The following is a 13,650-nucleotide window of genomic DNA, read 5'->3' as shown; positions in this document are numbered from 1 at the left end:
CCTAATGTTGGCTTTTGAGGTTGAAGAAAGGTTAATATATCCTTGCTGACTAATTCAATAGTATCTATAAAGGATGGATTTTTGTCCCTTGAGATATGTATACCATTTGCAGGTTGTATACATTTCTGTTTATGGAAAATTTATTAGTGTTTTACCCTAAGAATGCTGAACTGCCCTGAATTACACATCACTATAAAATGGGAGTAAAGACCATCTGTAACCTCTTCTTTTATTCAGAAAAGCCTTTCTGGACTTTGACTATGGCTAACATGTTTCTTGACCTATTTCCTGTTTGTGGTTTACTTCCTATGTAATAAAAAGATGAAGATCTTAACTCACATGCTTTGTTTTTTATAATATCCACCACTTGTCTTGTTCTTGCTTTATAGTTTCCTTTTCTTTACTGCTTTTCTTGTTTTCATTCTCAATCTTTATAATTTGGAAGAGGTAACTAGTGATGTTCCCACTAGATGTTCTTTTTCTTTTTAAAAAGATTATAGTTTATGTGCCCATAGTATTTGTATGTTAGCATATGTACATATGGAGGTCAGAGGACAACTCTGTGAAGTCAGTTCTCTTCTTCTCCCTTTTATATGGGTTCGGAGGATTGGCCAGGCTTAGGTGGTAAGCACATTTACCCATTGAGCCATCTCAACAGCCCTCTCGTTCTTAATGATGGTTCTACTGCTCAAGCCTTTATTTTCATAGTACCATATAGAGTTTTATAAAATTATGACGCTTTGCTTATTTTAAAAATATGCTCCAGCCCAGATTCATGTGTCATTTATGTAACTCCAGAATTTGGGAGTTTGAGATAGGATGACCAAGAGTTGAAGGGTAACCTTCAACTTGGCTACATAGCAAGTTTGAGGACAGCCTAGCTTAATGAGACCCTGTCTCAAAAAACAAGGCCAGTGAAATGTTGGTGGATAAAGGTACTTGCCATGCAGGCCTGGTGACCAGACTTTGTTCATTGGAATCTACATAAGGTGGAAGTAAAATGCTGTTTCTACAGTGTTTTTCTCTGACCTTTAAACATGTGCTATGGCACAGTTGGCCACAAATACATATGGGCATGTGCACATGTTTACATATACAAATAATGTTAAAACACAAACAAAAATATATACTTCAATGCATATGACTTGAAACAATTAGTAAACAAAAGATCTCCAAAAGATCAATTAACACACAGAAAGTATGTTCAAATTTCTCACTCATTAACAAAGTGCACAATGTAATACTACTTCCTTCTATCAGAGTACTGAAAAAAAAGTCTTCAAGAATGTACAACAACTGGAAGCCTGCTGTACAACTGCACAGGAAAATGGCTTCATTCAAATGAATAAAACTGAACGTAGGCATGTCTATGAATCAATAATTCTATTTATAGGCATATAGTCAAAAGAAATAGGCAGACATTTTCAGTAAGAGACATAAGAATGTATACAATTCCATTTATAGCAAACATATCTGTAATAACTCAATGTTCATTGATAGTAGAAAGTTAACATGCACCTAACAGAATCAGTAGTGAAAAAGAGCGTACCCCAGATCCATACAATGTGAATGAATCTCATGAGTGTGGTAATGAGCCAAAGGACCTTGATGTAAAGGAGTGCACACTGTGATGCCATTTATGAGACATTCTAAAACATGCAAAACTATGCTAGGCATGTTGCCACACACCTGTAACCCCAGCACTCAGAGCAGGAAGAGGCAATGTTGAGGCAGGAAGATTCTGAGTTTGGGGCTAGCCTGAGATACATAGTGAGTTCAGGGCAAGTTTAGACTGTGTGGTAAAACCCTGTCTTAACTACCCCTTCTAAAATTTATGTAAAACTAAACTGCAGTGTAAAAATGAGCGCAATCAGCCTAGTCACTATCCTTGTAGGAATGTAAGGACTGGATATGTGGAGGGCTTCTAGGCTGCCCATAAAATTTTGATCAGTGTCCTAATCTGCACTTGGCACTCTGCAGCTGTTCTAATCCTTGGCTTCCAGCAACAATGACTGTTGTCACTTCCAATGACCAAGAACAAGTTGGTTTCTTGCAGACTTTCATGGTCTTTAGCATTGTCCTCTTCTCTCTCTGGAACTCTACATCTGTCCCATGGCAGCATTGCTGCTGCTTCCTTCATCACTGCTGCAGCTCTGCTGCTGCTTCCATTGTATAGTCTCATATTACCAATGTAGTCTGTCCTGCCAATGACAAAACACTAGAGAGAAGCCTCTTAATGAGTCCAATGTTGCAACACCAGGAGAAGCAGCCCTCTCCCCAACACACACACTTCCCCTCTCCCCCAGAGCCACTGTTCCTCCATTTCCCTTCAGAAAAGAATATGCCTCCCAGGAATATCAACAAAACATGGCATAACAAGGTGCAAAGTGCAGTTAGACCAGACACAAACTCTCAGATCAAGGCTGGATAAGACAACCCAATAGGAGGAAAAGTGACCCAAGAGCAGGCAAAAGAGTCAGAGACAGCACCCATTCCCACTTTTAGGAGTCCCACAAGAACACTAAGCCTCACAACCATAACATTTATGCAGAGGGCCTAGCACAGACCCATTCAGGCTCCATAATTGTTACTTCAGTCTCTGAGGCCCCGTGAGCCCTGCTTAGTTGATTCTGTGGGCTGTGTTCTTATGGTGTCTTTGAGCCCTCTATCTCCTACAATCCTTCCTCTCCCTCTTTGATGGGGGTGGGAGGGTGAGGGGTGAGGTGGAAAAACTGGAAGGAGTAGAGGGAGTGGTGGCTATAGTCTGATGCATTGTATGAGAGAAGAATAAATAAATAAAAGGAAAATAAGAAAGAGGCCTGTGAAATGCTACCTATTATTGGCATATTTCTTTTTTTACTTTAAAATATTAGATTTATTTATTTTATGTGTCTGAATGTTTTGCCTGAATGTATGTGTACTACATGCATTCCTGGTGCCCATGCAAGTCAGGAAGAGGGCCTGAGATCACCTGGAACTGGAGTTACAGATGGTGGTAAGCTGCCATGTAGGTGCTGGAAAATGAACTTGGGTCCTCTGCAAGAGCAATCAATACTCTTAACCACTGAGCAGCCCATATTATTGGCACTTTTAATCACTCAAAGAAAACATTAAAAGTAGTACTGCAAATAGAGTAGTGTGGTAGTTTGAATGTAATTGTCCCCCATAAGCCTATAGGGAGTAGCACTATTAGGAGATGTTGCTTTGTTGGAATAGGTATCATTGTAGGAGTGGGCTTTGATGTCTCCTTTGCTCAAGCTTTACTTAGTGTGACACTCAGACCACTTTCTGTTGCCTGCAAGCCACTTGTATAGGACACTTGGCTACTTCTCCAACACCATGTCTGCCTGCATGACATCATGTTGCACCATGATGATAATGGACTAAACCTCTGAAAATGTAAGCCATCGCAATTAAATGTTATTTCTTTATAAGAGTTACTGTGGAAGCCGGGTGGTAGTGGCGCATGCCTTTAATCGCAGCACTCGAGAGGCAGAGCCAGGGGCATCTCTGTGAGCTTGAGGCCAGCCTGGTCTACAGAGCGAGATCCAGGACAGGCACCAAAACTACACAGAGAAACCGTCTCGAAAAAAAAGTCAAACAAACAACAACAACAACAAAAAAGAGTTACCGTGGGCATGGTGTCTCTTCACAGCAATAGAAATCCTAGCTAAGACAGGAAAAACAACATAGAACTAACATTTCTAATACATGTAAAAATAGTTAATAGTACTTAACAATGCTTAACAGTGCTTAACTCCTGCACTAGAGCCCCACAAAGAGTTGGGTCTCCCTTACCTATGTGATATATATGCTGTATTTAAAACTATTACATAAAAGAATGATGTGTGCTGCATTATCTATGTCATGCTGTACAATAAATTATATTTAGCAGCTTCAATTAGCAAATGTGTTTTTCTGAGAATCAGAAATTCAGGAGCTGTATATAACTGTCTGGTTTTAGTATAGCATATTACTTTCATATGACTATCAAGATGTTGGCCAGGGCTATAGTTATTTGAAGGCTTGAAAGGGTTTGAGAATCTGCTTCCAAGATTGTTGACTCACATACATAATTGAGGCAAGCCTCAGCAAAAGCTCTTTGTACTAACCAAAGCTAAAGCACATATATAGACACAGAGAGGTAACATTTTATATTCAATCTTACATTGGAGTTACACAAAGATTAAACTCATCATGACTTGAAACTATCTTAGGTTGAAAATACAGTCACATATCATAGTTCAGCCACATAGAGTCATGGCAGTTTTGCTTGGCTGGCTGTTATCTGTGGCTCATTGCCACTGCCTAACAAAAACAAGAGAGGATCAGATTATATATTACCAGCCTGGTAACATACAATATAATAAGATCCAGATTGAAAATTCATATGCTTTTTCTTTTGAATGTGTATCACTTTCATACAGTTATGAAGTTGAAAACCAGTAAATTGATCCATTGTAAGTCCAGAACCATGCATATAAAATGTTTTGCATATGTGTTTATATGTATATAATAAATGAAATGATACCACAGTTACTCTTCTGAAGTGTTTTGTTCTTCAATCAATACTATGTGGAAATACTTTTGGTTTTGTTTTGTGATTGGAGTATTGAATAGTCTAGTTCAGGCTTTTTATGTCCAGCTTTATTGAGGTATAATTGTCATGTAAATTGGTATCATGCTTATGTTTCAAGATAAAATTGGAAACATTTTGCATGTATGTATCTACTCATGAAATTGTTGTCATAATCAAGATAATGAATAAGCTACTACACTCCCCTACCCACCTTCAAAGAGCTTCCTTCTGTTCCTTTGTAATCTGCTTTCATTGCTCATTTTTTTTGGCACAAACTCCTAATGTCACCCAAGACTGGACTTGAAATGGTTCTATTTCTTCTGCTTCTTTAGTATTTAGATCAAAGGCATGTACCACCTTACCTGACCTTATTATCTGTGAGTAAATTCGCCCTCCATATCTCTATCTCTATCTCTATCTATCTATCTATCTATTGTGTATGTATCATAATTCTCTCTATATGGAGAGTATCTTGAAGATCAACACTTATACAGAGAGCTCAAGCTAAATTTTGGTTTCAACAGATTTATGGTGTCATTGATATCATTGAGCCATGTTACAATATTTTTTTCTTTTTTGTTGTTTGTTTTTTTCTTTTTTGAAGATTTTTTCCTTTATTCTTCTCTCATCATCACATACATTACATTACTGCAGTTTCCTCTCCCACAACTCCTCCCAGTCCTCCCGCACTATCTGCACTCTGCCCCAGATCCACTCCTCAGTTTACCTTAAAAAAACAAACAAACAAACAAAAACAGGTCTTCCCGAGATATCAACTGAACATGGCATATTTTTCCTCTTACTGGGTTGCCTCAAGCCGTGTTATAATTTGAACTCTGTCATTTCATATACTATTATGATCTTGAGAAAATCACTTAACCATTATATGCCCAATTCCTTATCTATAGAATGGGAGTAATGATAGTACTGTGTTTAAGTCATACGATTACCCAAATAAACTGCATGTAATGATCTGATAAGAGTATGCTATCTTATCTGCTGCTATTATTTTCATGAGTTCTTATGCTAAAGTCTTCTTTTCAATTTCTCCTGATAGTACTAAAACTATAGTTTGCAGGGCCTTGCATTTAAATAGACCAGAAAGTATCTACCAGAAAGGAACTCTTCCTTTTTATTTTCACTTCAATACTGTCCCACTGTTAGCATATTGCTGAAGAGGGAGAGAGGAGTATTAGAGAGATAGGCCTTAGGGTCATTTCGTATGCTTGCAGATATCAGAAATAAGATGCTTTAAAAAAAATCCAAGGCCTTATAAACTAATAAGTCAAAATGTGGATTGCGTATATATATCAAAATTTTCTATAACCAATGACCTGATACTGGGTAATTTATAAACTTTAGAGATGTATTACTTACAGTCTGTGTAGTTGGGAAGTCAAAGATGAAGACACCAGTAGTTTCAGGGTCTCTGAAGACTTATTCTCTTAAGATGACACTTTGCTGCATGTTCATATGATGGATGGGGCTGGTGACACCTTCATGCCTCTTTTATAAGGATCCTAATCCTGTTCATGAGAATAGAGCTCAAAGACTAGAACTTCATAGGATTTTATGGAAATACCAATATTTAGACCACACCATAGCACAAGTTAAACAGTAGTACATATGAATCAATTGTGCAAATAAACACATTACAGATTAAATGTTACAAGAAGACAACAAAATATTTAGCAAAAGAAGCTACAACAGATCCCATTTATGTAAAGAGCATAAACACTTTAAATTCATGTATAATAAAAAGGAACCAGGCTAGTGGTTATAAGTACCTAACAGTACTTTCCTCATACCTAGTCCAAGAGGTGCCCTTACTACTATGAAAACCAGTGCTGCTATCACTCCCAGAGTGCCCAGAGTGTGCCATTTTACTTTTTTTTTTGGGGGGGGTTATGGTCCAATGTGTCATTAATATAATGAAATTGGGGAGGAGCTAATTTACTTGTATAGTAGAAAAATATTTGAATTTGAACCTGTAGTATTTCAGATGGTGGTAAAATATCTTTATAGATTTTTTGAGGCATTTGAAATTGTGGAATTGAAGGGAGAAGACAAGGCTGAATATAAACTTTTGTATTTTGTTGGAATGTAAGTATTTACTGAAGTACAGTAGATAAAATAACTTTCTGTTAGGAAATACAATTGACATCAATAAGTGATTTATAGGCATCTAGATTATTTGATGTAGTATGCAAAGATTAATTTGTATTCACTGACATGTTTTGTCATGATTTAGATTGTTATACCATTATCTTTAATATTTTATCATATACTTGAAACTTAACCATTGTCATATAAAATTAAGTATCTCTCACTTGAAAGTTATTGGAGAATTTTTAGCTTTGATGGTTATGGATCTTTATGTTTCAATAATGTTTACACTGAGTAGCCTTATATTTCTTTTGACTTGTTTATGAGTTTTCTGAATTAACCAGAGGTTAGAAAATAACAGCCTACTGCCTATTTCTGTATAGTTAGGAGGCAAGAGTCATGTTAAATGATTGAAAAATATTTAAAAATTTGTGACACATGACAGTTATACAAAATTCAAATTTTAATATCCTTGCATAAAATGCAAACTTTTTGCATTTTTATTTATCTGTCTGCCTGTGGGGATGGGAGAGGGTACATACTGCAGAATGTATGTGGAGGTCAGAGGACAACTTGCAGGAATGGGTTGTCTTCTTTAACTGTATGGGTCCTGGGGATCGAACTTGGGTTGTCAGGCTTGGGGACAAGTTCCCTAACCCACTGAACCCTCTCACTGCCCCCACTTAAACCATAGTTACATACAAATTTACTTCTATGCCTGCTTTAATACTATAACAGAAGAATTAGTCATAACAGAGACCTTTGAAATACAAATATTTACTCTTGAGTGTGCTATAGAAAAAGTCTACTTACCACTCACATATGGTAATACCAACTGCTGTGTCATAAGGAAACTAGTAACAAACAAGTAGCAGAAGACCAGAAGTGAGTCTGGAAAGATGGTATACTTCTGTAATTCCAGCACTTGGAAGGTTGAGGCAAGAGGATCATGAGTTCTAGATCAGCCTTGGCTTTATACTAAGACCCTGTCTCAAACAAGCAAACAAGCACACAAAGAGCAAGAATAAAAGTAACAGAAATGCTTATCTTACACAATTATTATTTAAATAATTTTTGTTCTTCCTCCATAATTGTTTTCTCTTTAATGTCTACCACTATTTCTCATTATTTAAAGTATTACATATTTTACTTATTTAAATAAACTGGCACAGAAATAATTTTGTTTTTTGCCTTCTAGGTTGTAACTTTCATAAAGTCATAGATTTTTGTCTGTATTGTGTACTGCTGCACTACCAGGGACCTAGGCATTTTAACAGACACACAATATATATCTGGTAGGCAGTTTGTTGAATTAAAAAGATGATTGTGCTGATTTTCTTACATATTACTATACCCTAATCTGAAGAAAACTGGAAAACAAGGCTGAAAGTACTCTTTGTTTAACTGTATAACTTGGCTAGTATTGTGCCACAGATTCTACAGTGTATCTCAAAATTCAGCAGTATTTGATATGATTTTGGTGCTTCTTCTACCTAGTGAGGAATTGCATTCATGCATATACATATATGTATATATCTATATGAATTATTTACTGCATACTAAAGTATCTATAGTGTCATGGTATTTTAATGTAATAGTTTATGAATTTTTAAAAAGTAAATATTAATACATAGTATTCACTTAATACATAGTATTCACTTATGATGTGTATCTGTATCTCAATCTTTTTTATCAGTTATTGCTTTTATACATTATAGACAATGGAGCTGGTGAAGTGAATAGGAAGCAGCTAAAGGTTAGTGGAATTTAGAAGAATTCATTAAGCTCTCAAGGAGTAGGTTGTTTGATGGACACAAGGGAATTGGTTAATGGTTTTTTCACTGCAGTGAGAACAGATATCCTAATGCTGTACCAACTCACAAGCTTTGTATAATTTGACCACTTACTTTTATCTTTAACCTTCTCTCATTTACCATGCTAACGTTGCATTGGACTTTTAGCTTTTCTTTAATTAAGTTTCTTTAAGTTCATTATAAAAATATAATGAACATAAAAAAGTAAATAAATATAATGAACACACACACACACACACACACACACACACACACACACACACCCCCCTCCACAAAGTCTAAGCTTTACTCGGCAGTGAATACATCTGTCTTATTTACCATTAACACTCTAATGTTCAGGAAAATTACTGAAATATGATATTAAGTAAACATTTGGTTTTGACTTTTGAAACAGGATCTCATGTATTCCAGGCTGGCCTTGAATTTGCTATATAGACAAGGATGACCCTGAACATCTGAACCTTCTGTCTGCACAGCCTAGTGCTGGAATTATAGGTATGCACCACCATGCTAAGTTTTACATGGGGCTGGAAATCGAACCCAGACCCTTTGTCATGCTAGGCAAACACTCTACCAGTTAAACTATAGCTCTAGCCTTAAAGTAAATACCTATTTTATGATTAAATACTTAACTGAAAGAATACCAGATTTGCTGTCAGAAACCCTATGTCAAGATCTTGAAATGTGCTGGGTGGTAGTGGCCCACGCCTCTAATCCCAGCACTTGGGAGGCAGAGGCAGGCGGATCTCTGAGTTTGAGGCCAGCCTGGTCTACAGAGTGAGTTCCAGGACAGGCTCCAAAGCTACACAGAGAAACCTTGTCTTGATAAAAAACAAAAAACAAACAAACAAACAAACAAAAAGATCTTGAAATGTATTCTAAATCTTGATCAATATGTTAATAACACTGGTATTGTGTTAGTCAGCTTTCCTTCTGTGTAATGAAATAGCTAAGAAAATCAGCCAGGGGGAAGGGTTTCTTTCTGTTTCACAAGTTTCAGTCCATGGTCACTTGGCTCTTTTGTTTCTTTTTTTGTGCTAAGTCAGTGCCTTATAACAGAAGGTTGTGATGGAAGAATGCTGTACTCTTATGGCTGCCAGGAAGTAGGGAATAATAAAGGGAACAGGGACACAATATGTTCTTTTGGGACATGCTTCGCAGGACCTATTTCATACCATTTGGTTCCATGTCCTAAAGTTTTTGCAACCTTTTAGTAATGCCATTAGCTGGCGACCAAGCCTTTAACACATGGCCTTTGTGGATCGTTTTCAGATCCAGACCATCCCAAGTATCTCTGAAGATTAACAAATTACAATAGTAGCATTTTCAATATAAATGTGTTGAGATGTTAACCAAATCCTGAAATGTTCTTACATACTAACTATGTAAACATGAGGAATTTGATTTCTTCAAATTTATCAATAGATATTATTATTTCTTCCTCATAGGGTTGTTTTGGGCCCTGATAAGTTGACCTAAGAGAAATTGCCTTGTCACAACAACATACATGCAACAAATACCAGTTGAAACTTTATTATTTGTAGTATATGGGATCAAAAAACCTATGAAAGTGAAGCTTCCAGAGGCCTAATAGAATAAACCTATCCATTTATGGCGGTACATGTTACACCCCTGGGTGGGGGAGAAGTATCTCTGTGAGTTCCAGGCTAACCGAGGCTGTACTGTATGACCCTGTCTCAAGACTAAGGTCTAACAGATGAACCCCCTGACAGCTGAAAGGGTCTAAAGCTTTAGGAGATACCATAGGAGGGAAGGGTTCCAGGGACTACCTCATCTCTAGGGTGCACTACAGGGCCCTTTGGCCTTTTAAACCTTGAAATTAGAAGGGCCTTGGGATGTGTTAAAGAAACTACACATTAGGACTGGTAAAGCTATAAGCAGTTGGCCAGAGGTGATTGTTATGGTGTATCAACATGCAGGGGAGGGCTGAGAAGTGAGCAGCTTGCCTAACCATCCATGATATCCTTGTGACTGAAAAGTAAAGCCGTGTGCATCTCCACAAATTAAAATGTAGCCTGCAGTATTTGAAACTAATAGCTAATTGTAATTGAATCTCAGGGGATTTTTAGAAGAATAACTACAAGGGGAAAAGAGGGCAAGTATTTGCAGAAACAATAAAGGACATGCTTAAAGATTGCCATCCCAAAGTTTAATACTATACCTGAAGCAAAATCTTAAAAATCAAATTTTAATTTTCTTAATCCTACTAATAAAATAAACATTATACTACCTTTCTGTCTTAAGTTGTAATTATTAATTCTGAATGCATTAAACCAGATTGACCAACTGAAAAGAAAACCAGAAGAATCAGATGGAACCAAACCATTTGGGTGGGAGTTGCCAAACCTTTGTTAACACTTTCATAATTTTACTTACTGATCCCAAGAACTATATAGCTGTTTTCATTTAAACTCTCCTCAAGGCCTATGAAGTTAGAGACTCCATGGATAATCCCAATATGGTGAAAGAAAGGCTGAAAAGGTTAAATGAGTTGCCTAAGATCAGATAGTAATTGACAGGCAAGGCCTAAGTTCCAAAGCCTGTACTGTGCTTTCACCTTTTGTTAGAACTCTTTATCAAATTATATATAACCTGCCATTAATTTATTTATTCATTCACTTATTTTTCTCTTTTGTAACTTAGAACTTATTGGTTGAGGATCAGTGCATAGACATTTCCATTCATACACAATTCCTAACACACATACCAAAAATCTGAAGAGCCATGCATTGTGTTTCTATTTATTTTAGTGTTTATATATATATATATATATATATATATATATATATATATATATATATATTATATATGTGGGTGTTTTACCTGAGTGTACATGTGTGTACCATATGTGTGCTTGGTTCCTGTGAAAGTCAGAAGAGGGTGTCAGATACCTTGGGACTGGAGCCCCCACGTGAGTGTTGAGAATTCAATCCAGATCCTCTGCAAGAGGAACAAGTCCTCTTAACTGCTAAGCCAACTCTCCAGCCAGTTTGTTTTAAAGAGTTTTTACACTAATGTTCCAGTTTCTGATTTGTCCACACATTTTCCTTAAAGAAGATCTCACATAACTGTCAAATGTGTATAATCTTTTACATCCACCTATTCATAGTTTTATATCACATACATCATATCCTCAAATTTTCTTTCTTGTAGAACATTATCAAAATTGTTAGGAAAACTGACTATAATAACCAGAATAAAGGGACACAAAGTATTGGCAGGGCAAGAACCAATAAGTGTTTTTGTTGTTGTTTGTTTGTTTGTAAATTGTTCTATTAAAAACATCAGACCAGAAGTAATTCAAAACAATCTAGATACATATACATTACTAGACTCGGAATTGTTCTTTAGCATGCTTTATATTGAAGAATATAAAAATTAGTCCCCTCTGGACTCTCAGACAATGACAGTCTTCCTTGATTTATTATCCTGCTATCTTCTGGTTATACCAAAAAATAAACAAACAGTGAATGACCTCACCTCTTAATAATTATTTACACTTAAAATTGGGATGAGGTGGGATTTCCTCCTTTTTAAAAAATATTTCTAGAGCTCCTAAGAAACTCAACATTTATAAAATAGCGTATAAGAACATTCCTCTGGCTTGTAGAAAAAGGAAGACAGGGCATACTGAGAGACATGACACATGCTCAGTTGGATTTGGCTTCTTTCTCTTCTGCTCTGGAGGCAGGACTCTAGTTTTCAGTGTCTCCTTTTATGTGAGGTAAATCTTCTTTAGTTTCTTGGTTAGTCACCCCAGCCTGTTTGCCCTTTGCTATCCTTTCTCCTTTTGTTTGCACTTTTTTGTCTGGTGACTTATTCTGAGCAACATACTATTCTATAAGATCATGTTGGCTATCCTGCTACAGTTAATTTATGTACAATGAGTAGCTACAACAATCAATTTTGAGCTTATTCTTTCACTTAGGTATTTTCACAATATTTCTTGTTGCTACCTTGGCAGGAGTGGCTTTGGCTTGACAGCCTTGCGGGGTGGGGTAGCGGGGGTGGTGGCACTTAGGCTCCTCCTAGGCCTTTCCAAGCTGACCTTTCTCTTGGTCATCATGGGGTTGGGAAGGCCACGTGGGAGGCTGGATATCTATATGGAACTGGATTAGAGTAATATCCATGACCCTTTGTAGCTGGAGTTTTCTCCAGTCCTGCTTGGCCCACAGTCAGGACAAATCTCTCTCACCCGCCAGTCCTGCAGCCGCTTAGACCCAACCAAGTAAACACAGAGACTTATATTGCTTACAAACTGTATGGCTGCAGCAGGCTTCTTGTTATCTAGTTCTTATATCTTAAATTAACCCATATCTATTAGTTTATAAGTTGCCACGTGGCTTGTGGCTTACCGGTACCTTACATCTCGCTTTTCATAGTGGTGGCTGGCAGCGTCTCTCTGCCTCAGCCTTCCACTTCCCAGAATTCTCCTCTCTCCTTGTCACACCTATACTTTCTGTCTGGCTACTGGCCAATCAGTGTTTTATTTATTAACCAATCAGAGCAACACATTTAATATACAGAATGTCCCACAGCAATCCTTAGTTTCCCTACCTCAGTGGCCAGATACCCCAGCCTTTGGAAAAAAGTGGCCTTGTTATTTAAAGGGCTATCCTTTCCTGTAGTAATTATTTTATGCATATTCTGTCAAGAAATATATGTCATAACATTGTGCTCTATATGTTAAACATAGACAGTTTAAAAATACAATAATAAAAAATTCAGAAGTTGAAAATAAGCAGAAAATACAACATAGTTTTATATATATGTATATATATATATACATGTATATAACAATTTTATATATATATAACTAAAATTAGAGAAAATATGAGGTAAGCTACATAATTACAATTATTTTACCAAATTGAGGACATCTTAACTACTAGGACTATAAAAGAGCCTAAAAATTTGCCTAATATATTGTTATGAACTAATTATTTAATTTGTATTCAAACTGCTGAGTATTATTAATTTATGTTTGGTATTTGGTGAATTAAAATAATAGTACTTCCCAGATATTGACAAAGATTGATCTGGATATATATAATAGTTTACCTAAATACTATCTGGAACATGACATTTCCATCAAATTGTCATTTCTAAATTGTACTAATCCTACTAAAA

At 36.4% G+C, this 13,650-nt stretch overlaps 1 protein-coding gene across 2 annotated transcripts in view; it reads left to right on the top strand.

Moving 5' to 3' along the window:
* Window positions 1-13,650, top strand: part of Prrg1 (proline rich and Gla domain 1) — a 110,670-nt gene that overhangs the window by 46,011 nt on the left and 51,009 nt on the right. Inside the window, exon 1 of one of the 2 annotated variants that reach the window (XM_059250636.1) lies at window positions 8,911-8,994. The exons of the other annotated variant lie outside the window; for it this stretch is intronic. The gene's annotated coding sequence lies outside the window, so the exon portion shown is untranslated. Of the gene's footprint in view, window positions 1-8,910; window positions 8,995-13,650 lie in introns of those variants that run through there. 2 annotated transcript variants of the gene reach the window in all.

Source organism: Peromyscus eremicus, chromosome X, assembly GCF_949786415.1.
Source record: "Peromyscus eremicus chromosome X, PerEre_H2_v1, whole genome shotgun sequence".
In the NCBI taxonomy this organism is placed as follows: domain Eukaryota; kingdom Metazoa; phylum Chordata; class Mammalia; order Rodentia; family Cricetidae; genus Peromyscus; species Peromyscus eremicus.
This window is presented reverse-complemented; position numbering and strand designations above follow the sequence as displayed.